The sequence below is a fragment of the Lycium barbarum genome, chromosome 1 (assembly GCF_019175385.1).
Source record: "Lycium barbarum isolate Lr01 chromosome 1, ASM1917538v2, whole genome shotgun sequence".
NCBI lineage: Eukaryota > Viridiplantae > Streptophyta > Magnoliopsida > Solanales > Solanaceae > Lycium > Lycium barbarum.
Genome location: NC_083337.1, coordinates 164,835,776 through 164,860,063, shown reverse-complemented (window position 1 = coordinate 164,860,063; position 24,288 = coordinate 164,835,776).

Sequence of the window (24,288 nt, the reverse complement as noted above, 5' to 3'; positions counted from 1 at the left end):
TACGACAATGGGCCACGTCATATAGGTTCTGTTTGACAATGACTTGATAAAGTGGGTGTGTCCCCCTTGTTATTGCTTTCGGTCGGTTGCAATCATGCGCCACGGAATGATCTGGAACTAGGGTTCCTAATTTCTTTAATCTGTTGAAACGGCAATTATTACTCAGGTTAAATCACTAATTTACTTTTGATAACTGTAGCCTCACGGCCAATTTATTTGCCCACACCTAAACTTAATAGAGTTCCTGCTAGGCTGCTACCTTCCACAACACATGCAGGTGGTGGCATAGCAGATTCCGTAAAGGATGGTCGATTGAATATTTTTCATCGGCAAATTACACGGTGCACAAAAATATATATGATAACTAATAGATCAAAAATTAATTTCTAAATCACACCCTTAAGTGTCAGGTAAAATCACTAATAACTTTTGTTGTGGAATTATCAAACTTTTAATTTTTCAAAGTTCTTGAGGTACTTGTATAATTGTAAATCATTGTAACAAAGGCTTCTAAATTAAAATATAAGAAAGAAATCCGAAAAAGAAGCAGAAAGCTAATTTTGAATTAATTTTGAATTTTTATCAATCGATTAGGACAATAGGAAAAAAGTGACAAAAAAATATAGATATCTGATATCTTTTGGTATAATGATGAAGGTACTGGCTCCACTGTGGGGTCTGACAACTTAAATATAAGTTAGACGAGGAATTTTCGATATAATGTGTGCCGACCATTTGGCTAAAAATATTAATCTGAAAAACGTGCACATTATTTTTCCCTGTAGAAAAGATGTACATCATTATTGTTTCTTTATTTAAGATTTAAGATATACAGCTGTAGCTTTGACAACTAAGCTGTGATTTTTCAGAAAAACAAAAACACCCAATATGTGTAAGTTGGTGTCCGGAACTTTTTTAACCCAAAAAATAATTTTTGGAATCAAATTAACCCTTAAAAAAAAAAAACAAATTGGGCTTCACGCACAGAATCTGTGCGTGAAAGAGGGAGGTTACTTTTTTCTTTTCTTTTTTTAAGCTATCAAAATCACGTTTTTTTCATACTTTGGGCAAAGATTAGTCATGTTTCAAAATCCCGAAATATCAATATTTTATATAGAACTTAATATATTTTTTTCGTACAATAACGTCGGCTCATTATATCAAAGGGGCAGCCCGGTGCACTAAGCTCCCGCAATGCGCGGGGTCCGGGAAGGACCGGACCACAAGGGTCTATTGTACGCAGCCTTACCTTGCATTTCTGCAAGAGGCTGTTTCCATGGCTCGAACCCGTGACCTCCTGGTCACATCGCAGCAACTTTACTAGTTACGTCGGCTCATTACATCAAGTATACCTAAACGTTTTGATCGTCGTTTTAGGGCTTGTAGAGTGCCCCGAAGTAAGTTTTGTTTGCTTGGAAACTTGTCATCTTTGTTCTTTGAAAATCAAATTCAAAATTAAGCTTTTTTCAGTACTTTGACCGAAGATTAGTCACGTTTCAAAACACCGGAATATAAATATCTTATATAGAACTTCATATTTCTTTTTAGCATAAAATAATGTCAGCTCATTACATAAAGTATATATGTATATATATGTTTGGATCGTCGTTTTAGGAGTTGTAAAGTGTCTCGAAGTAAGTTTGGAAACTTGTTATCTTTAAAGTTTTTTTTCGTACTTTGACCGAAGATTAGTCACGTTTCAAAACGTCGGAATATAAATATTTTATATAGAACTTAATATTTTTTTTAGCGTACAATAATATTGGATCATTACATCAAATATACATATGCTTCTCACTCACGTAAATAAAAAATAAGGACGGGAGCATAGGTAGAAAACTAGTTGTAAATTGTCGAAACTTTAAATGGTCATAACTTTGCGCTCGGATGTCCGATTTATGCGATTTTTTTTTATCTGGGGTATTTTTTCGAGATCTATGCGGACAAACGCCGCAAGGCGGTTTGGCTGAGCCGATTTTTCAAAAAACGCCCGTTATCCCATTCAATTTGAATTTTGTCCCAAATTTGTGCAAAAATTTCATTCTTTTTTAGTAAAAATCTAATGATAAAAAATCTATTTCAAGATGCTAATCCCGTGGTAGTGATGTTTTGAATGTCAATTTTGAGGTTCGAAATTCAATTTATGAAGACGAGTTAGATAGCATTAGTGAACATTATAAAATAAAAAGTGTCTACTTTGTTGCTTTCACCAATTTGCCTTGGTGGTTTAGCCTCTCTTTTTTACTTACTTCTTTTTTATGCCAACAACATGGGATCAAACCTTGGTGGGAGCATTGAATGAGATATATTAAATCTTGATTGAACCTCTCGTATTGGATGAATTATTTTTTAATATAATATTTTTATTTCAAAACACTTAAATCAAAACCCTATAAAATATGACACTTAGATCTAAAGATGACAAGTTTCCAACCAAACAAAATTTACTTCGGGGCACACTACTACCCCTAAAACGACGATCCAAACGTTTAGGTATACTTGATGTAATGAGCCGACGTTATTGTACGCAAAAAAATATACTAAGTTCTATATAAAATATTGATATTTCGCGATTTTGAAACATGACTAATCTTTGCCCAAAAGTATGAAAAAAACGTGATTTTGATAGCTTAAAAAAAGGAAAAAAAAAAAGTACCCTCTCTCTTCCACGTATAGATTCTGTGCGTGAAGCCTAGTTTGGTTTCAAAAGTTATTTTTTAGGTTAAAAAAGTTTCGGGTCCGTGTAGTTGGTGTCGACCTGTTGTCAAGATTTGATTTGTAAGTGAAATTTGAAATTATAGTATGATTTATTTTATCTATGCTTCAAATTATATTTCACCGTCTCAATTTAAGTATCTTAGTTTGATTTAGTACAAAGTTTAAGGAATAGAAAAGAGACTTTTGAAGATTGCGGTCCTATATTAAAGATGTGCGTGTAATATACTAAAATATCCTTTAAATCTTGTGTTTTTAAACTTATCATGTATGATATTTGAATTGTCTACTGATTGAATATAAAAAGAAGCACTCGTTTTAGGACAGATAAAAAGAAAGGTAAGACACTTAAGTTGAGACGGAGGGTGCATTAACTTTATATGATTTTCATATGACATAACTTTATTATTATCATATGACATAACTTTATATGATTTTCATATATTTCTATGAAGTTATGTCTGAATGAGACCTCTTAGTTTAACTTATATTGTTGTAGGTCAGTTGGTTTTATGTAACTTATAGATTAATAAATTTAGTTTTATATAGAATAGTATAAAAAATATAAGATGAATTAATCAGATGGCATCCACAAACTCATTTGCTTCTCCGATAATATGCATAAATTCGTATAAATCCCTTAATTCCTTTTCCTTATTATCCTTTTATTATTTATTAAATAAGTAAGAGACCAAAGAACGAGAAATTAAAAGAATACAAAGGGGTCCACGTAGTTGTTGTGTCCATGCCTTCTTAATCAATCAACAGGACACAGCAAGTTTGTATTTATAATAAAGAAGAGAATATATTTAGATAATCACGTCTCTGTTAGGCAGACTGTGAAGTGATCAAAAAGCAGATCTCTTCGAATATACCATCCATATTAAGAGTAAAGTTACTGAAATAGCCATACTAATACATAAAATTTGTAGGAGAAACCCTACAGCAGCACCAGTATCAATTGTAAACTTTGGTAGTAGGTACTAATCTTCCCTTAGACATCGATTCCGTCATAATACAAAAAATTGCGTGGATTGTCCACCATACGGACTGGTCTTTAATTTTGCCCCTCAATTCGCTGGTCTTTAATTTTTATCCTTACTTTTCATTTAATGAAAATTTGTGGGTTAAAGTATCCTATTTCGCACCAGAGATTCTGGATTCGATCTTCAACAGAGTCGAAAATAATAATAATTTCGCAAGACATAGGTTTATATGAACCTATGCCTATTCGGGAAGTTAGATAAAACATATGCCTTGTTCGGTAAAGGTTCGTAGAAATGAGGTTCTGCCTTAATTTTCAACTATGCCTATAGGCAGGGGCGGATCTTTGTACATGGGCAGGGGTAGCACGCCACCCGGACTCCTCCGTCAAAATTTTGTATATATATGTATATGTGCATAAGATATTGGTTAAATATAGATTTTGCCACCCATAGTCACAAAGGTGTGTGTGGTGCCAGTGGTAAATGGTCTAGTCTTCGTCTAAAGGACCCGAGTTCGATTCCACTGTAACACGCTATTTTTCAATTCTTTATGCTGCGTTTTTCGTTTCTATTGCAAAAAAATATCCTACGCCTAGTTAGGATTCAAACCCACAATGGCTTGGTTAGAAGTCAATTGCCTTATCCATTAGGTCATGGGTGGACGATCTACAAAAGCACTAATATATACCTTTTTACAAGTAGCCAATCACATAACTTCGTTGTAAACAGGTATATTAATGTGTTTGTAGATTACCAATCACATACCTTCGTCGTAAAAGTTTTAAACTTATTCTTTGTTGACCTTTTTCGTTTATTAACTGTTGCTGACTTATTTTTCTTCTTTTATATTTTAAGCATGAAATATAAATAATTTCTTCGTTTCAACAATTTTTTTCTCTTCTTCAATTTTTCTCCTCTCTATTAGTTGAAATTTCAAAAACCCATTCTTTTACTCTTTATTCTATTATTTAAATCATTTGGATGCATATTAAACAATCAGTTTAACAACGATAGTTGGTGAAGATTTATATTTACCAAATTAAATGTTGAATGAAAGACGACATGAAAACTAGATTGGATTCAATTTGATTTCTTCAGCCTCTTTATAATTTTTATTATTGTCAATCAATACTTTTAAATATGACTTTGTCTCAGTTACTGAAATTATGTACGTGAAGATCTTCGGCCTCTTTATATTTAGTTTGTTACATAAAGTGTGAAGTATTTATATAAAATATAAATAATTATACCATCATTAAGTGTTTTTAGAATATGAAAACTTCTCGATGCAATTATGGACGGACGATATATATTTTTGTTATTACTAATATTGTTACAAAAAAAAAAAAGCGCTAGTGTTCATAATTTTTTTTTCTTCGTTCAATCGATTTATCTTTATAAATCGAAAAAATGAATAACCTGAACCTAAGCTCAAAGTTGATCAAACCGACCAAATATTTATCTTATTTGGACCTTGTAAAAAGTAGCATCGTATGGCAGCCCTAACCTCCAAATTCTGGACTCCCATCTGCCTATAGGCATAGGTTCTATGTAGTTTCATAGAAACCTTTGTCGTGCCCGGCATAGTTGCATATGAACTTATGTCTTGCGATTTTTTATTTTTTTTACTGAGCTGAGTTCGAATTCAGAACCTCGGGGTATTTTCGGCCACCTTTCTAAGCGAAGGACAAAAATTAGGGCCCGTTTGGTTTAGCTTAAAAAAAACAGCTTATAAGCTAAAAAAAATAAGTTGGGCTATCCCAACTTATTTTTTTAGCCCAACTTATTTTTTTGGGCTTATTTTAAGCACAAAATGGCTTATAAGCTGACCAACCAAACACTCAAAAAAGCTTACTTATAAGCTAAGCCAAACGGGCTCTTAGAGACCAGCAATTTGAGGGGCAAAAATTAGAGACCAGCACATTTGAAGGACAATCGTGCAAATTGCCCGTCATAATACGCTACCCACACCCACCACTAGGACGATTTTTTTTTTGTACATATTGCCCTTCAAAGACACTGGTCTTTAATTTTTTCCCTTCGCCTAATACTCCGAGGTTCTGGGTTCGAACCCCAGCTTAGGTGAAAAAAAAATAAGAAGATATTTCGTAAGACAGAGATTTGGATTGGCAAAACTTTGCCCGAGGCCGAACTTTGGCCCCAATAGTCGAAACTCTGCCTTGCGATTTTTTTTTTTTTTGGACTAAACGGGATTCGAATCCTAAACCTCATGATATTAGGCAAAGGACAAAAATTAAAGACCACCAATTTGAGGGGTAAAAATTAAAGAGTAGTTCCTTTGAAGGGTGTTGACACCCAATTTTGTCCCGCCTCTCCCCCGAAATACCTATTAATGCTTCTAGTGTTTTGAGAAATTAAAAAATATGCACCCACGTTTTATTATTCCGCTACAGTTATTATTATTATTATTATTATTATTATTACTATTATTATTATCAGCGTTATTTTGTTATCAATTATTAATCATCATTATCATCGTTATTTTATTATTAATTATTATCATTGTTTTATCAATAATTGTTATTTATTATTATTATTATCATCATTATTATTTCTTATTATTATTATCATTATTATCTTATTATTACCACTATTATTGTTATTATTATTAATTTATTAACATTTTGCCACTATCAATAATTGTTATTTATTATTATTATTTTATTATTAATTATTATCATCTTTATTATTATTAATTATTATCATTTTTAATTATTAATATTTGTTATTACTATTATTATTATATCTATTATTATTTTTTATCACCATTATCATCAATATTATCATTATTACCATTATCATTATTGTTATTAGCAGTATTACTACCGCTATTTATTTGCTGCTATTATTTAGTATTATTCAAACTTGCATTTCTCAGCATTTTTTACCAATTTCTGCACACGTATCGCATTTTATTTCGCACAATTAAATGACAGCGTTTATTTATTGTTAAAATGATATTGCACGGCTATTATAGCATCATATAATTTTATTACCCGAGTCCTAATAATTACACATTTGTATTAGGCAATATTTTGTCATACTCAGTATATTAATAATCAATATGGGTCTTTATTTCAAATTTTAGAAGCTGAACCATTTCTTGCACTCGGTCCGTATTTTGACTTACCGGACCCCAAATCAAAGTCCGATTAATTCCTAATATTTTTTGGACTAGACCATATTTTTTATCTCAATTTTTAGACCAGTCCATGTTTTAATCCACTAGTCCATCCTTTTAATACCCAGTCTAAAATTTGACCCGGTCCACAAATGGACCGGGTCCGATCCATTTCATCCAAATAAGGGAAACCCTTTTTAGGGTTTCCCCTTCACTTCCTCATTTCCACCGCCGCACCTCCTTCTTTCCCGCTCCCTTTTCTTCTCCGCCTCCCTCGCCGCCGCTCCCACTTCCCCCCTTTTCTTCCTTCTTCTCCGCTCCCCACTCACCCTGGTCCCCCCTCTTTCTCATTCCCTCTTCTTCTCCTCCTTTCTCCCTTCTCCGCAACCCAAACCCTAGCCGCCTCCTCTTTTTCCCTCCTTCTCCGCTTCCCCACTCGTCCTTGTCCCCCACTCTTCTCTCTCTCCCGCTCCTCATTCCATTTTTCAAGCAAAAAACCTATAAAAGGAGAGGAGAGGAACGAGAAAAAAGACAGGGCTTTTGGGATTGGAAAACCCCCCAAAGAAACTAAGTTCCACAAACCCCCTTGAAAATTTGAGTCTTTTAGTCTAAAAAAGTTCGATAGAAACAAAAAGCCTTCGTTTTTGTCGCTAAAATCCCCCAAGCAAAAATTTCAATTTTATCAATCTCTTTTATGTCTGTGAATTGAGTTTTGAAGTGTTTGAGTGTGTATCGAAGGCTTCGCACCCACTTCGCTGCACCCGAAGAAGGTCAGTGAATCTTCTCTTTTAATTATTTTGAATTTTAATTGTTTCTTTTCTGCTTATATGTGTTCTAGGATGTTATTTATGGTAGTTAATTGCTTGTTTAGCCCTTTTGCTTATGGGTGTTGATAATCATTCCTGCCTAGCATGCTCATTAGTTCTTAGTTCGAAGATGTTTGCTCATATTTGAATCCTGTTTAATCATGTTTATGGGTATTAGCTTCCTGTGTAGTGCCTTTAAGTTAATCTTAGTTCGTTTATCGAAGGTTAAATCTCAATCATATAGAACTAGACCCTATCTTGCTATTAATATAGTTTAAAACTATTTCAAATTGTTGTTTGTCCTGTTTTAAATTTGCCTTATGCCATAGAGAGTTTGCATAAGTCCAAGTTACATGCATAAGATCAGTATAAGTTGTTTTCATTCATTAGTATGCTTTGTGATATTACTTCAGTTAAGTGGTTTGAGATTAGTATAAACCTTGTTAGTTGGCTAAGGATTTAGTATGACATGACTTGAGGTGATTACAGGAAATCCTTGTATAGCTTAAGATTTGCATTGAGTTCTGCCGAATATAGATTGAATAAGCATGCTTTAGCTTTTCTTGGAATCTGCATGTACTATATGTTGGTTAAAAAAAAAAAATGAAATTTATAGCTAGTAAAATGCTCTGTTCTAAAACCAACTTGTGTTCCCATGCTTATGTGAATTAGATAAGTTAACCAGTGTTTCATTTCTTTATGTGATGGCTACCTAAGTGCAGTTTAGTAAGAAGTCAAACATATGCTGAAATCCTTGTGTGTTTGTATGTTGAAGTTGTGAGGCCAATGCAATCCAGTGTTAGTTATCAACCCATCAGGCCTTAAACATGCTGTGATTTAAATCAAACCTAGTTTTCAGGGAGACTGGGCATTGTGACAATGTTAAATAGTTTACCTTGAATCCTAACATGTCGTCTGATTTGACTTGTGTTCTCCTAGGAATGTATGTTATTGGAGTGAGTTTTTCCCATTATTCCCTAAGGCCTAGTTAGATTTTCCTTTCTTTTGTACCTTCGGTTCAGTTTTGTACTACAAGAAAGTGTGGCAATTAGGTTAGTCTGGTTCAGTCTTCGATTAGAGTTTTGGTTGAGATATTTAGTCTTCCCTGTTTGGTTCATGAAAAAAAAAACAATGGTCTTTACACATTCTGTTTGTTTGTCTAAAGAATAGAGAATAAAGCTGTGTTGATGTATCAGCATGAAACAAGTTTTTTTTTTCTTTTCTTTTTTTGAATTTTATAATGAGCCTGTGTGCTCTTGTGAACTTTGCCTAATAATCCTAAGAGACTGAACAAGTGTGCAATATGAATGCCCATCTGTGAATAAGTATGCAATGTGATCTTATGAACTGGCTTGGTAATATGCTTAAGAGTTTTTTTTTTTTAAAGGTGATTAAAATGGATTTAAGACCATCTTAGAAATTTAAGGGTTGACATGTCCCTTGTATCCCCTGCCCACTGTTGTATGCTCACCTGTGGGACTATATGATTCATTGAGTTTATTCACAATTTGTAAACCCTTGTTGCTGCCATGATAAGCCCATTGTTATGGTTGGCTGTTGTGTTTGCTGAACTTTAAAAGGATGAACAAATCTAATAGAGATAGGATTCGAATATTAAACTTGTTGAAAGGGAATTATCTGGTCACAGGATCATTTAGAATTTTGCCTTTCGAAAACATAACTGATTTCCTGTCCTTGCCCTTTTCTTTGATTCATAGCATGTGCAAGTTTGAATTCATCTATGCATTCTTAAAATCTTGTTGAAACCAGCTAAGACATGATGTTATTCTGCTCACCTGTGGGACTATATGATTCATTGAGTTTATTCACAATTTGTAAACCCTTGTTGCTGCCATGATAAGCCCATTGTTATGGTTGGCTGTTGTGTTTGCTGAACTTTAAAAGGATGAACAAATCTAATAGAGATAGGATTCGAATATTAAACTTGTTGAAAGGGAATTATCTGGTCACGGGATCATTTAGAATTTTGCCTTTCGAAAACATAACTGATTCCCTGTCCTTGCCCTTTTCTTTGATTCATAGCATGTGCAAGTTTGAATTCATCTATGCATTCTTAAAATCTTGTTGAAACCAGCTAAGACATGATGTTATTCTGTTATCACATGCTGTTCATATGGGCGTGTGCGAAAAACACACAAGTGTATCTTCCGCTTCCTTAAAGGCTTCTCATTATGATACTTGGTCATCCCTTCTTTTTAGTCCCTTTGATATATTCTTCCAAAACCAGGGTGTCTGAATGATATGCGTGACTGCAGTGTTGTTTGGTTGTAAGAATGACTTGGTTTCCTTGTCTTTGTTTCCAGTAAGCATATGCGTGTTCTCCTTATCTAAGTTAGCATTTGGTAGCTCGTTTGTCACGTCATTTGCAGTCAGTTTGGTAGTCTTGAATGTCGAAAAATGCTTTGTTCTGTTAGTTGAATTTTTCTTAGCCTGCCATGCTTATCCAGTATTGTGTGTTTCACAACCTTAAATGGTTAAGAAATCTTGTGTCAATGTGAAAGGCAAAAGTAAACTGTGGCCTGAAGTAGAAGTGTAATAACTTAAAAGGATATGATAGTGTTGAGTTAGGTTGCTCTACATTTCCAGTTTTAAATCAGGACATGACAAATAATAAAATGCCTTATTTGAATTCTCCAAGTGGCTGGATGTTACGAATATGTTTAGTCTGGATCATATGCATTTTCATGTGAGTAAACATGTATTAGTGAATCTCGGATATAGTTTGTTATTCGTTTGGGCGTTGTATCAATTTTGTGCGCTGTTGCAAGTATATTTCAGTTGGTTATGTATATTTACATATATTACTGGTATACCTTTATTTAAAACAGCTATGAATATGTATACATGAGATATATTTCAATATACACAGTATATATACAACTTACTGATTTGTTTTGAGTTTATATTCTACATGTTTAACCTTATCTATTGGTTAGATACTAATTCTTTTTCCTTTCATTTTTTTATGCATGACCATCGCATACGAGTCCTTCCTTTTCCGCATTCGGTGTTGGGCTAAAGCCCAACATTGTCTCCTCCCGAGTCAGCCCACCTGCAGCAAAACATTTAATTCTGGGCCAAGACCCATAACAGCAGCGACAACAGCAGCGTCCCAAATGGGCCAAATCCCATTCGAACTCCTTTACATTTCCGTCATTTTATTATCTTTGTGTATGTGATTGTTTGACTAACACTTCATCTTAATTTAGATTTCTTAGCTAGAATGAACCTTAGCGGAATTAGTGGGTTCGTTTAATATGATGGGTAGTTAATTTAAAGTATCTATGATATTTATTTTATTAGAACAATTGATTTTCAATAGCATATTTGGAGTAAAAGGAATCGTGTCTTGCTATCTTAGAATATTGTTTTAAGAAACGTCACTAATACGCAAATACAAACTCTAGTATATTTTATAGATAATTTTCAAGTTTGAATCAATCATGCATTTTTTTAATTAAGCATATTTAAATAAAGATAATAAAAGGGATAAAGAAAACTCGTTAGCTATCTTGTATTTCATTTATACCTCTAACACGCAAGGCCAATTAATACATCGTCGTTTAATTTTGTTTCAAATATTTATTAAAACACTATACAAGTCTTTTTTTTTTTTTTTCTTCTACTTATATATTTTATGCAAATCTTATTTTAAATAGCATTTTTATTTAAAGCCTTACCAACTTTTATAAGTTTTATTAAAAATGACATTTAAAATCTTCTTTTATGCAAATTATTATATTCTCTCTAAATCTTATCTTAAGCAACATTCTTATATTTTTCGTAAAAAATCTTAGCAACATTTCATAGCTCTTTTCCTCAAAATCTCAGGCATCTTATTTAGCATTAATTCATTAACCTAAGTTTGGTCGGATAACCGTAGTTAACGGATTCTAAAGGATGCCTAACCCCTTTCCTTTAGGATAATATAGAACCCTTACCTAGAACCACACTGATTAAGCAGACTATTAACAGAGGTTTAGTTTTAACTTCACCTTAGTTAACGTTTAGGTGTCCTAATTCACCGTTAAATTAATTAGGTGGCGACTCCTTAAAACAAAGCATATAGGAATCTCCAATATGTTGTACTCCGCTTCAACTCCCGGGTTAAAATGGGGTATAACAGCTTGGCGACTCCGCTGGGGACTTTAGGTTCTTAACCATAACAACTTAGGTTAATAATTAATTTGTTGGATGTTTGGTTGTTTTCTTTATTTTTTCCTTATTGTCGCTTTGTTTGTTTCTCTTATGTTCTTTTGAGTGATTGTTTTATTATGTGAAACTTTTAATATGTTATTGCTTTCCTTAAATTGGCATTCCGCTCATATTTCTTCCACTCCTGGAAAACTCACACATATTCACACACTTAAAGCAGCTTCGCAGTTTGCGCCCGTGCACTACTAAATTACCCCTTTAGTTGGATTGGTCTAGTGGATTTAGTCGATCAGCGGTGCAGTCGACGGCCACGGACTTTTCACTCCCAAGTTGTCCGCTTGGGGGAACCTTGTGTCATAGGAAGCCAACTCTTAGTCAGCCTAAGATAGAGCTAAACCAACACCTTTTATTAAGAGCATACATTTCATGACTTAGGATGTTTAATACCCTTGGTGTATTAAATTCATTAGATGACTTTACCCAAAACGTCCAAGCGGGTTCGCGACCCCGAGTGACACCAATCATACTTTATGTGCATGTTTGAAGGATAATTGTGCCTAAATATTGACTATTTGCTCTAATTAATTAAACTTTAGGAGGGAGGGCATGATTAATATTTCTATGACAGGTATGGATTTGCATTGGAGTACAACGAATGATGAAGATCAAAGACAGCACAAATGGAGCTAGAAGTTAGACATAGGAAACTGTATTTACTTTACTTAAATTAGGAAACACTTTATGTTGTATTCATTTAACATGTAATAAATATTGCATTATCTTGTACTTTATTTGAGAAATAGAATCTGTTTAATTAATCAAAGCAACGGGATGACATATTATGGCACACTTTACCCTTCAAACGACGATAGGCCTACCTCTGGCACAAAGAGGTCACATGCATATTAGGACGCGTTACTGTTTGATATACTTGTTTGACAATTTGTTTGACTTTATTTGATGAATTATTTGCTACACGTCTTACTTGACTTTACATGTTCATGACTTTACCTAGATATGTTCACGAGACTAACATCATTTATACTTTATGTTTCTTTTATCTTATTCCCAAAAAAAAGTTGATTCGTGTTGACACTCAATGGCCGACCATCCTTACATCACAAGGTCAAAGACATCATCGTTACCTCAACGCAGCTGGGTTGTTCAAGGAAAAGCAAATATTACGTCTGATCCAGCCGCATCTATTTCAACTAGCCCGGAAAGCATCATGGTTTCTAATGACCCTCCCGAGATTTTTGAACACGGAACTACTATTCAACGGGATGAACATATCGCCCGCCTGACTCAAGAGATTGAGGATCTACGTGGAGAGCTAAATCGGGTTAGAAACATGACCAACTTATCCATTACACTCCAAAGTTCACCTCCTGAACCTAGGAGTGTCGCACCAAACCCGCCTCATTTTCCATCACTTGAACCTTTAGTTCCGGAACATCTTCCTCCACAAAACAATGCACCTACCAACAACAACTTACCTCCAATCACCTCCGCAAATCCACCAAATCAATCACTAGGTAACACTCCTTACATTGCTTTACCCACCAACACTAACCCACCACCTACAATTACTCCTCTAAACCCACTAAACCAAGTCCTTACGTACTTTGGCCATCCACAACAACCTTTCTACCCTTACCATTACGTTGAACCCTACCAAGCTCCACTATTCCCTTACCCTGTCTATAGTACTCGACCAAATTACTACCAACCCCGAGCACCTCAATATCAAAACTTACGTCCATACCAATTTGCCCAAATTTCCACCCACCGAAATCGACCACATACCACACATGGAGCCCGTCCAAACCCTGTCATAAAAAACACCCGTGATTACACTCAGTTCGCTGAACCTTTGTCTCAGCTATTTGAAAGACTGAAAGCGGCAGGCGTGGTACAACCTATTGAAGGGAAAATTCTCAATCCTATCCCAAAATGGTTTGATAGTTCCAAGCATTGCGCATATCATTCTGGAGTTCCGGGGCATGCCACTGAGGATTGCTATGCCTTCAAAAGCAAAATCGAAGCCTTGATTAAGGAAGGAACAATCCAGCTCACTGGAGCTCAACTCGATATGGATCGCCATCCCTTTTCCTACTCACGAAAACGCCAACGTGAACATGATAATTATCGAAAAGTTAAGAATCGGAAGGAGGCTGTTACGCCAATTGGAAAAGATGGAGAGAGGCGTGTCATCAACGTTCGTTGCGCCTGTGGGGATGATCCGAAAACAAGTGCCAGTGAAGATGGCTGCAACAACTACTGAGACACCAACCATCCAGGGTACAGAACCAGGAGAGACTCTGAAGAACTGGACTTGTACTCCGTCCCTGATTCGCCGGGAGCCTTGGTGGCATGAACATGTAGTGAACTTGTTTTCTTTTATTGATGCTTGAACCGTACCCAAAATTTTGTTTGTTTTGCTTCACCTTGTGGAAGCTTGAATTGCAAAACTATGAATGCATTTCGGATTTTCCTTAATCATTTATTTTCTACTTTACTTATCAAATCTGCCAACTCTACGATTGTGACATGAACGAATAGACAAATCCTGAAAGAGTAACAAAGAAACTAGGGGACAAGACAAGATTCCACTCGAGAAATTGAAATAGCCGATAGGTGACAACATAAGCCTAAAAGCTGGCAATTCAAGAAGAAATCAAAGTACGCCATTAGGTTAGACAACCTAGTTTGCAACATTTCCTTTAGGTGCGAACTACGCTTGACCTGATTCCTCGGTGGATACGTAGGCAGCCCACAAAGGGACTCGGTCATACTAGGTTAGAATTTTTGCCATTCACATGCGTTCCGAACTACGCTGACCTGATTCCCATGGTGGGATACGTAGGCAGCCCACGTAGGGTTCGGTTGCTTTATAACAAAAATCCAAAATATCTTATGCGTACGAACTACGTTCTGACCTGATTCCTTGGTGGATACGTAGGCAACCTATACAAGGTTCGGTCACAACATAGCATAGGTTTAGTGTACCCTTCAGAATCAAAACTGGGGCATATTTTGGAAGATTAGACAAGATAAAGTTGGACATCAACACTATTAAGGCTACTAGACAAGAATAGTACACACAAACGACCTTTCAAAGTTCTCGGAAGTGTCGCAATCGAAAGTTAGCAGGAATATCTTACAACTTGTATACATATATTTTCATATCTATCTTTCCTTACATACATACACTTACGTATATATTTTTCAAATGGAAGGCTTTCTTTCAAATTATTTCACTACTGTTCATCTACCGAGGCTTTAAACGGAGGCCGCAAGATCCAAACAGACAGGATGAATGGGGCGTCAACAAAGTCAAGCTTCGAGTCAACACGAATCAACTTTCCCCCTCCCAAACTGAGAATTTTTCTTTGAATGCAGGAACTTAAAATCGCGAGATCAACAATCAAGTCTACCAATCAGGGCCATTGTGGCCTCGCCTCAAAAGCCATGCGGCTTTGATTTCAACCTTATCTTTTAATTTATTTTTTATCAAAATAATTTTATACACCTGTTTTGAAGGTTGACGAGATTAAAGACGAATCAAATCAGGATTACGTGCCATCAATTCAGCCTGTCACGATACCGTCAAACTGCAAATTCTAGAGCTTCTTGTGTCATTCTTTTACGGGTTATCTGGCATTGAACATTGTTTTGGCTGCGAATCTGCATTAAGGACGAGATACATTGGCAAAAGGATTTGAGTCATTCAACACCGGTGTGGGGTTGGTGCAAGCGCAAAATGAAGATAGCGAGAAGAATGTAGTACAAAGAAGCGTGTTGGTCAATTTGGGAAATACCCTCAGCCTTCTTCCTAACACAAGTTCAGCTTCCAGCTCTACCCAAAACATTTCCTTCACTATTTCTCCTCACCCAGCTCCTACAAATATACCGCCAAGATACTCTATTAAACCAGAAGCTTTGCAAGTCACATTGATACCTAATGTCCAAAAGCCTGCACTTGCAGCGCCCTTCACAGAAAACCAGCAAAATCAGCTAGCGGTATACCCACACAAGAGATTGAGAAATGAAGCGAACGCAATCAATCAGAATGACTCGGATAGAGAGCTTCACAATTTGAGGAGAATTGTCGAAGAAGAGATGCGGGCAAGAAATGTCCAAAACTTAAGATATGAAAGTTTGTGCATGCTTCCAAATGTTGAGTTGCCGCCAGGATTCAAAGTGCCAAAATTCAACACCTTTAATGGCAGAGGAAATCCTATTACGCACTTGAAGGACTATTGTAGCAGATTAATGGGAATTGGACAAGATGAAGCCATAAGAATGAAATTGTTCATTCTGAGCCTATCAGGGTTGGCGTTAGATTGGTACACAGAACAAGACTTTCGCAAATGGTACACATGGGAGGACATGGCCCGCGACTTTGTAGAACATTTCAAATTTAACATCGGGGTTAGTCCAAATCTGTATGATATGCTTGAGATAGAAAGAATGCCACATGAGTCTTTTCAGGAATATGCCATCCGATGGAGATTGGAAGCTTCAAAAATACGTCCTCCGTTGCCTGAGAATGAGTTGATTTCAACTTTCATCCAAATACAAAAGGGCATATATTATGAAAAGTTGTTATGTGCGCGGTGCGCGACTTTGCTGATCTAATTCAAATTGGAAAGCAAGTAGAAGCGGGCATTCGAGCAGGAAGAATTGTTGACAGTTCATCAGTACAAGCAACTTTTCAAGTCGAGACATTCAACAATTTGCAAGGCAAAAACAGAGAAACCGACTCAGCTATCAGGTCTACACATCAGCCGCAATCACGGCAGAACTATCAATGTTCGTGTGATCATATATACCTTCATCAACGAGGCATTCAATATCAACCCGATCCAGCACAGTCTAGCTTACGACGGTCAGAGCACGCAAAACTCCGCACTTTTACTCCTCTTGAAGAGTCGTTAACCAGCATATTTGAGAAAATGAAAGCCAAGGGACTCCTGAAGCCAAAGAAAGGATGGATCCCTAAAAGCCTACCGCCAGATTTTGATTGGTCCAAGAGTTGTGCTTACCACTCTAATATTCCAGGTCATGACACAGAAAATTGCCCGGCCCTTAAGCATAAGATCCAGAACATGATCGAAAAGGATAAGATAAGTGTGCAACAAAATAAATTGTGCGACAATGATGGCCCTTCAGTTGCAAATGCAATTATTGTTACCGGTGATCTGTCAAAATTGGCACCGAGACATTTGAAAAGGAAGCGTGGAACTAAGTAAGACGATTGAAAGGATCTACCGTCACTAGCGTTCTCCACCCACTTGCCTCATGATCAACTTTCCTTCTTGTAATTTTTGCTAAAGTTTGTTATGAACTACTTTCGACCTGATTCCTTCGGGATAAGTAGGCAGTCCATTCTCGGACACGGTCTTAATATAGTGAAAATTCCATCCTCCCCATAAAGCAACACTGGGGCAGCTTTGCAAATGGCCTATCATTATTCGACAAAAAACATGAATCGAAATCTCGAACAATATATCAGCGTCACCAGATTGTTGCAATGCCATCACCTCAAGAAATGCAGATTCAACGCCAAAGCTTTGGTGTTCAATGCAAGGCAACCATGTTATTTTACACTAACAAAATTTTCTTTGAGTAATGCAGGGACATATTTTAGCTATTCTTGAAGGACATCGCACAGTATCAAATCGGCAATTGCAAGATTCAGATACAACAAAGGGCAAAGTCAACTTGATACTAATTAATTTTGAAACTTACAAATTTCTTTGAGTGCAGGAACCTTTTAGTTGCAAATTTTGGCAGGGTAGAAAGTCCCCAAATCTTCGGCATTGCATCATGAATATTTGTTGCAGCAAATTACGCACTGCGTCGAGACACATCTCACCGTATATGAATCAAGCATCGCAAAGGCTCTTCGCTCCGCACTAATTTTGGTAACCATAAATCAAGCAGGTCATTTCGGGCTCATTCCGCCTTTATGCGTTGTATGGGCTGTGCACCGCCCTTTGAATTTTTCGCATAAGGCTGAGCACAGCCCCCTTGAAATTCCTGCATAAAGCATTTGCACTGCACTAGCATTGCTTTATTATTTGCAAATGCCCCGCATTGCACCGCACCCGCATTACATTATCACTTTCAAATGCCCTGCAAAGGCACAACACCATTGTTCGCAAAAGCACCGCATTTTAGGCCCGTCCGCCTTTAATAGGACATTATAGGTCCGTCCACCTTTAATTGGATATTTAGGCTTGTCCGCCTTTAATTGGACATTATAGGCTCGTCCGCCTTTAATTGGACATTATAGGCTAGTTCGTCTTTAATAAGACACTTTAGGCTCGACCGCCTTTAATTGGACATTTAGGCTCGTCCGCCTTTAATTGGACATTTTTAGGCTAGTCCGCCTTTAATTGGACATTTTAGGCTAGTCCGCCTTTAATAGGACGTTTAAGGCTGAGCACCGCCTTTTATATGTTGCATGGGATGTGCACCGCCCCTTTGAAATTTCTGCAAAGGCTAAGCGCCGCCTTCTATCTGTCGCATGGTCTTAGCACCGCCCTCTTGATGCTTTTGCATAAAGTCGAGCGCCGCTTTCCATCTCAATTTCATTCTGCTTTGTAACCTGAACTACGCTCGACCCGATTCCCTCAGTGGGATTCGTCGTCTGCGAAAAGCTCAATATCTTTCCGTGCCAGAAACTGGGACAAATTTTAAAGGCGTCATCGCAGCCCAACATCCTCCTGCGCCAAAACTGGGACAAATTTTTTAGGGCATCATCGCAAGCGATATCGAGAAAAATGAAGGAGTATATGGCCAACAGAGTCATCAGGCAAAAGGAAACTTTGGAAAAGGACGCTCTTCACAGTGCGTCACAGTCCCAGTTAGCCAAGACTCAGAAATAGGCGGAGTTTACAAGTCCAGACAAAGTTGGAAGCATAAAGCGTCGAGAACCAAATCTTCAGAGTCAACGCGAACCAAAGCGCTGCATATGCACTAAATACCCTATGAAAGCACTGCATCATTGCTCGCATTGCACCGCACTTGCATGGCTTTATTATTTTCAAATGCCTTTGTGTATGCGCAGCCGCATCGCATCGCACCTGCATTACATTATCACCTTCAAATGCCCTGCAAAGACGCAACATCATTGTTCGCAAAAGCACCGACATTTTAGGCTCGTCCGCCTTTAATTGGACATTTTAGGCTCGTCCGCCTTTAATTGGACATTTTAGGCTCGTCCGCCTTTAATTGGACATTTTAGGCTCGTCCGCCTTTAATAGAACATTTTAGGCTGTGCACCGCCTTTTATATGATGCATGGGTTGTGCACCACCCTTTGCATCGCTTTCATATATTGCCCGGGCCATGCACCGCCCTTTTAAATCTCTGCATAAGGCTGTGCACCGCCTTTCATATGATGCATGGGTTGTGCACCGCCCTTTGCATCGTTTCCATATATTGCCTGTGCCATGCACCGCCCTTTTAATTTTCTGCATAAAGCCATGCACCGCCCTTTTAAATTTCTGCATAAAGCTGTGCACCGCATTTCATATGATGCATGGGTTGTGCACCGCCCTTTGCATCGCTTTCATATATTGCCTAGGCCATAAACCGCCCTTTCAAACTTCCGCATAAGACTGAGCACCACCTTTAAATTTTATGCATAAAGCCGTACACCGCCCTTTGCATCGCTTTCATATATTGCTTGGGCCATGCACCGCCCTTTTAATTTTCTGCATAAAGCCGAGCACCGCCCTTGCATCTCTTTCGTATATCACGTGAGCCATGCACCGCCTTTCTAAATCTCCGCATAAAGACATTGCACCGCACCTGCCTTGTTTTATTATTATTTTGTTGATGCCCTGCATATGCTCGCAGCAGTATTGCACCGCGCTTGCATCGCTGTATTTCAATATTTATTCTTACTGACTATTTTTATCTAGTTTTTAGTTTCGCAGGAGCTTTTAGCGCAACGTGGAACTATTTCTTCGGCAGCGAACTGGGGCAATACGTCGGGAAGGACGAGCAAACTTCTCGACAAGGGTCAAAGATCTACCTCGAACACTCGGCTTCAAATTCAAATTTCCCGTTCACATTCCAGCACAATCAATTTTCAGGGTTCTATCACAATACCCAGTGTCATCATAATTCGACACTGCGACAATATGTTTTTGCGAAGATCGCATCAAATCGTGAGTCGCCAGTCATAGGTGTCATAGTCTTCCCAGAACTACACACGGCCTGATTCTCGTGCAACCCGAGATATGTAGGCGATTCAGAGACCAGAGTTCGGCCGTAATTTTCTTTACCCTTAGTCCTTCATAATCCTCTAGCCGGGACAAAATAGGCTACTAAGTCAACGTCTTTGCCCAAAAATTCTTTCATCATTGTGAGGCAAAGAGGGACAAGTTGTTGACACCCAATTTTGTCCCGCCTCTCCCCCGAAATACCTATTAATGCTTCTAGTGTTTTGAGAAATTAAAAAATATGCACCCACGTTTTATTATTCCGCTACAGTTATTATTATTATTATTATAATTATTATTATTATTACTATTATTATTATCAGCGTTATTTTGTTATCAATTATTAATCATCATTATCATCGTTATTTTATTATTAATTATTATCATTGTTTTATCAATAATTGTTATTTATTATTATTATTATCATCATTATTATTTCTTATTATTATTATCATTATTATCTTATTATTACCACTATTATTGTTATTATTATTAATTTATTAACATTTTGCCACTATCAATAATTGTTATTTATTATTATTATTTTATTATTAATTATTATCATCTTTATTATTATTAATTATTATCATTTTTAATTATTAATATTTGTTATTACTATTATTATTATATCTATTATTATTTTTTATCACCATTATCATCAATATTATCATTATTACCATTATCATTATTGTTATTAGCAGTATTACTACCGCTATTTATTTGCTGCTATTATTTAGTATTATTCAAACTTGCATTTCTCAGCATTTTTTACCAATTTCTGCACACGTATCGCATTTTATTTCGCACAATTAAATGACAGCGTTTATTTATTGTTAAAATGATATTGCACGGCTATTATAGCATCATATAATTTTATTACCCGAGTCCTAATAATTACACATTTGTATTAGGCAATATTTTGTCATACTCAGTATATTAATAATCAATATGGGTCTTTATTTCAAATTTTAGAAGCTGAACCATTTCTTGCACTCGGTCCGTATTTTGACTTACCGGACCCCAAATCAAAGTCCGATTAATTCCTAATATTTTTTGGACTAGACCATATTTTTTATCTCAATTTTTAGACCAGTCCATGTTTTAATCCACTAGTCCATCCTTTTAATACCCAGTCTAAAATTTGACCCGGTCCACAAATGGACCGGGTCCGATCCATTTCATCCAAATAAGGGAAACCCTTTTTAGGGTTTCCCCTTCACTTCCTCATTTCCACCGCCGCACCTCCTTCTTTCCCGCTCCCTTTTCTTCTCCGCCTCCCTCGCCGCCGCTCCCACTTCCCCCCTTTTCTTCCTTCTTCTCCGCTCCCCACTCACCCTGGTCCCCCCTCTTTCTCATTCCCTCTTCTTCTCCTCCTTTCTCCCTTCTCCGCAACCCAAACCCTAGCCGCCTCCTCTTTTTCCCTCCTTCTCCGCTTCCCCACTCGTCCTTGTCCCCCACTCTTCTCTCTCTCCCGCTCCTCATTCCATTTTTCAAGCAAAAAACCTATAAAAGGAGAGGAGAGGAACGAGAAAAAAGACAGGGCTTTTGGGATTGGAAAACCCCCCAAAGAAACTAAGTTCCACAAACCCCCTTGAAAATTTGAGTCTTTTAGTCTAAAAAAGTTCGATAGAAACAAAAAGCCTTCGTTTTTGTCGCTAAAATCCCCCAAGCAAAAATTTCAATTTTATCAATCTCTTTTATGTCTGTGAATTGAGTTTTGAAGTGTTTGAGTGTGTATCGAAGGCTTCGCACCCACTTCGCTGCACCCGAAGAAGGTCAGTGAATCTTCTCTTTTAATTATTTTGAATTTTAATTGTTTCTTTTCTGCTTATATGTGTTCTAGGATGTTATTTATGGTAGTTAATTGCTTGTTTAGCCCTTTTGCTTATGGGTGTTGATAATCATTCCTGCCTAGCATGCTCATTAGTTCTTAGTTCGAAGATGTTTGCTCATATTTGAATCCTGTTTAATCATGTTTATGGGTATTAGCTTCCTGTGTAGTGCCTTTAAGTTAATCTTAGTTCGTTTATCGAAGGTTAAATCTCAATCATATAGAACTAGACCCTATCTTGCTATTAATATAGTTTAAAACTATTTCAAATTGTTGTTTGTCCTGTTTTAAATTTGCCTTATGCCATAGAGAGTTTGCATAAGTCCAAGTTACATGCATAAGATCAGTATAAGTTGTTTTCATTCATTAGTATGCTTTGTGATATTACTTCAGTTAAGTGGTTTGAGATTAGTATAAACCTTGTTAGTTGGCTAAGGATTTAGTATGACATGACTTGAGGTGATTACAGGAAATCCTTGTATAGCTTAAGATTTGCATTGAGTTCTGCCGAATATAGATTGAATAAGCATGCTTTAGCTTTTCTTGGAATCTGCATGTACTATATGTTGGTTAAAAAAAAAAAATGAAATTTATAGCTAGTAAAATGCTCTGTTCTAAAACCAACTTGTGTTCCCATGCTTATGTGAATTAGATAAGTTAACCAGTGTTTCATTTCTTTATGTGATGGCTACCTAAGTGCAGTTTAGTAAGAAGTCAAACATATGCTGAAATCCTTGTGTGTTTGTATGTTGAAGTTGTGAGGCCAATGCAATCCAGTGTTAGTTATCAACCCATCAGGCCTTAAACATGCTGTGATTTAAATCAAACCTAGTTTTCAGGGAGACTGGGCATTGTGACAATGTTAAATAGTTTACCTTGAATCCTAACATGTCGTCTGATTTGACTTGTGTTCTCCTAGGAATGTATGTTCTTGGAGTGAGTTTTTCCCATTATTCCCTAAGGCCTAGTTAGATTTTCCTTTCTTTTGTACCTTCGGTTCAGTTCTGTACTACAAGAAAGTGTGGCAATTAGGTTAGTCTGGTTCAGTCTTCGATTAGAGTTTTGGTTGAGATATTTAGTCTTCCCTGTTTGGTTCATGAAAAAAAAAACAATGGTCTTTACACATTCTGTTTGTTTGTCTAAAGAATAGAGAATAAAGCTGTGTTGATGTATCAGCATGAAACAAGTTTTTTTTTCTTTTCTTTTTTTGAATTTTATAATGAGCCTGTGTGCTCTTGTGAACTTTGCCTAATAATCCTAAGAGACTGAACAAGTGTGCAATATGAATGCCCATCTGTGAATAAGTATGCAATGTGATCTTATGAACTGGCTTGGTAATATGCTTAAGAGTTTTTTTTTTAAAGGTGATTAAAATGGATTTAAGACCATCTTAGAAATTTAAGGGTTGACATGTCCCTTGTATCCCCTGCCCACTGTTGTATGCTCACCTGTGGGACTATATGATTCATTGAGTTTATTCACAATTTGTAAACCCTTGTTGCTGCCATGATAAGCCCATTGTTATGGTTGGCTGTTGTGTTTGCTGAACTTTAAAAGGATGAACAAATCTAATAGAGATAGGATTCGAATATTAAACTTGTTGAAAGGGAATTATCTGGTCACAGGATCATTTAGAATTTTGCCTTTCGAAAACATAACTGATTTCCTGTCCTTGCCCTTTTCTTTGATTCATAGCATGTGCAAGTTTGAATTCATCTATGCATTCTTAAAATCTTGTTGAAACCAGCTAAGACATGATGTTATTCTGTTATCACATGCTGTTCATATGGGCGTGTGCGAAAAACACACAAGTGTATCTTCCGCTTCCTTAAAGGCTTCTCATTATGATACTTGGTCATCCCTTCTTTTTAGTCCCTTTGATATATTCTTCCAAAACCAGGGTGTCTGAATGATATGCGTGACTGCAGTGTTGTTTGGTTGTAAGAATGACTTGGTTTCCTTGTCTTTGTTTCCAGTAAGCATATGCGTGTTCTCCTTATCTAAGTTAGCATTTGGTAGCTCGTTTGTCACGTCATTTGCAGTCAGTTTGGTAGTCTTGAATGTCGAAAAATGCTTTGTTCTGTTAGTTGAATTTTTCTTAGCCTGCCATGCTTATCCAGTATTGTGTGTTTCACAACCTTAAATGGTTAAGAAATCTTGTGTCAATGTGAAAGGCAAAAGTAAACTGTGGCCTGAAGTAGAAGTGTAATAACTTAAAAGGATATGATAGTGTTGAGTTAGGTTGCTCTACATTTCCAGTTTTAAATCAGGACATGACAAATAATAAAATGCCTTATTTGAATTCTCCAAGTGGCTGGATGTTACGAATATGTTTAGTCTGGATCATATGCATTTTCATGTGAGTAAACATGTATTAGTGAATCTCGGATATA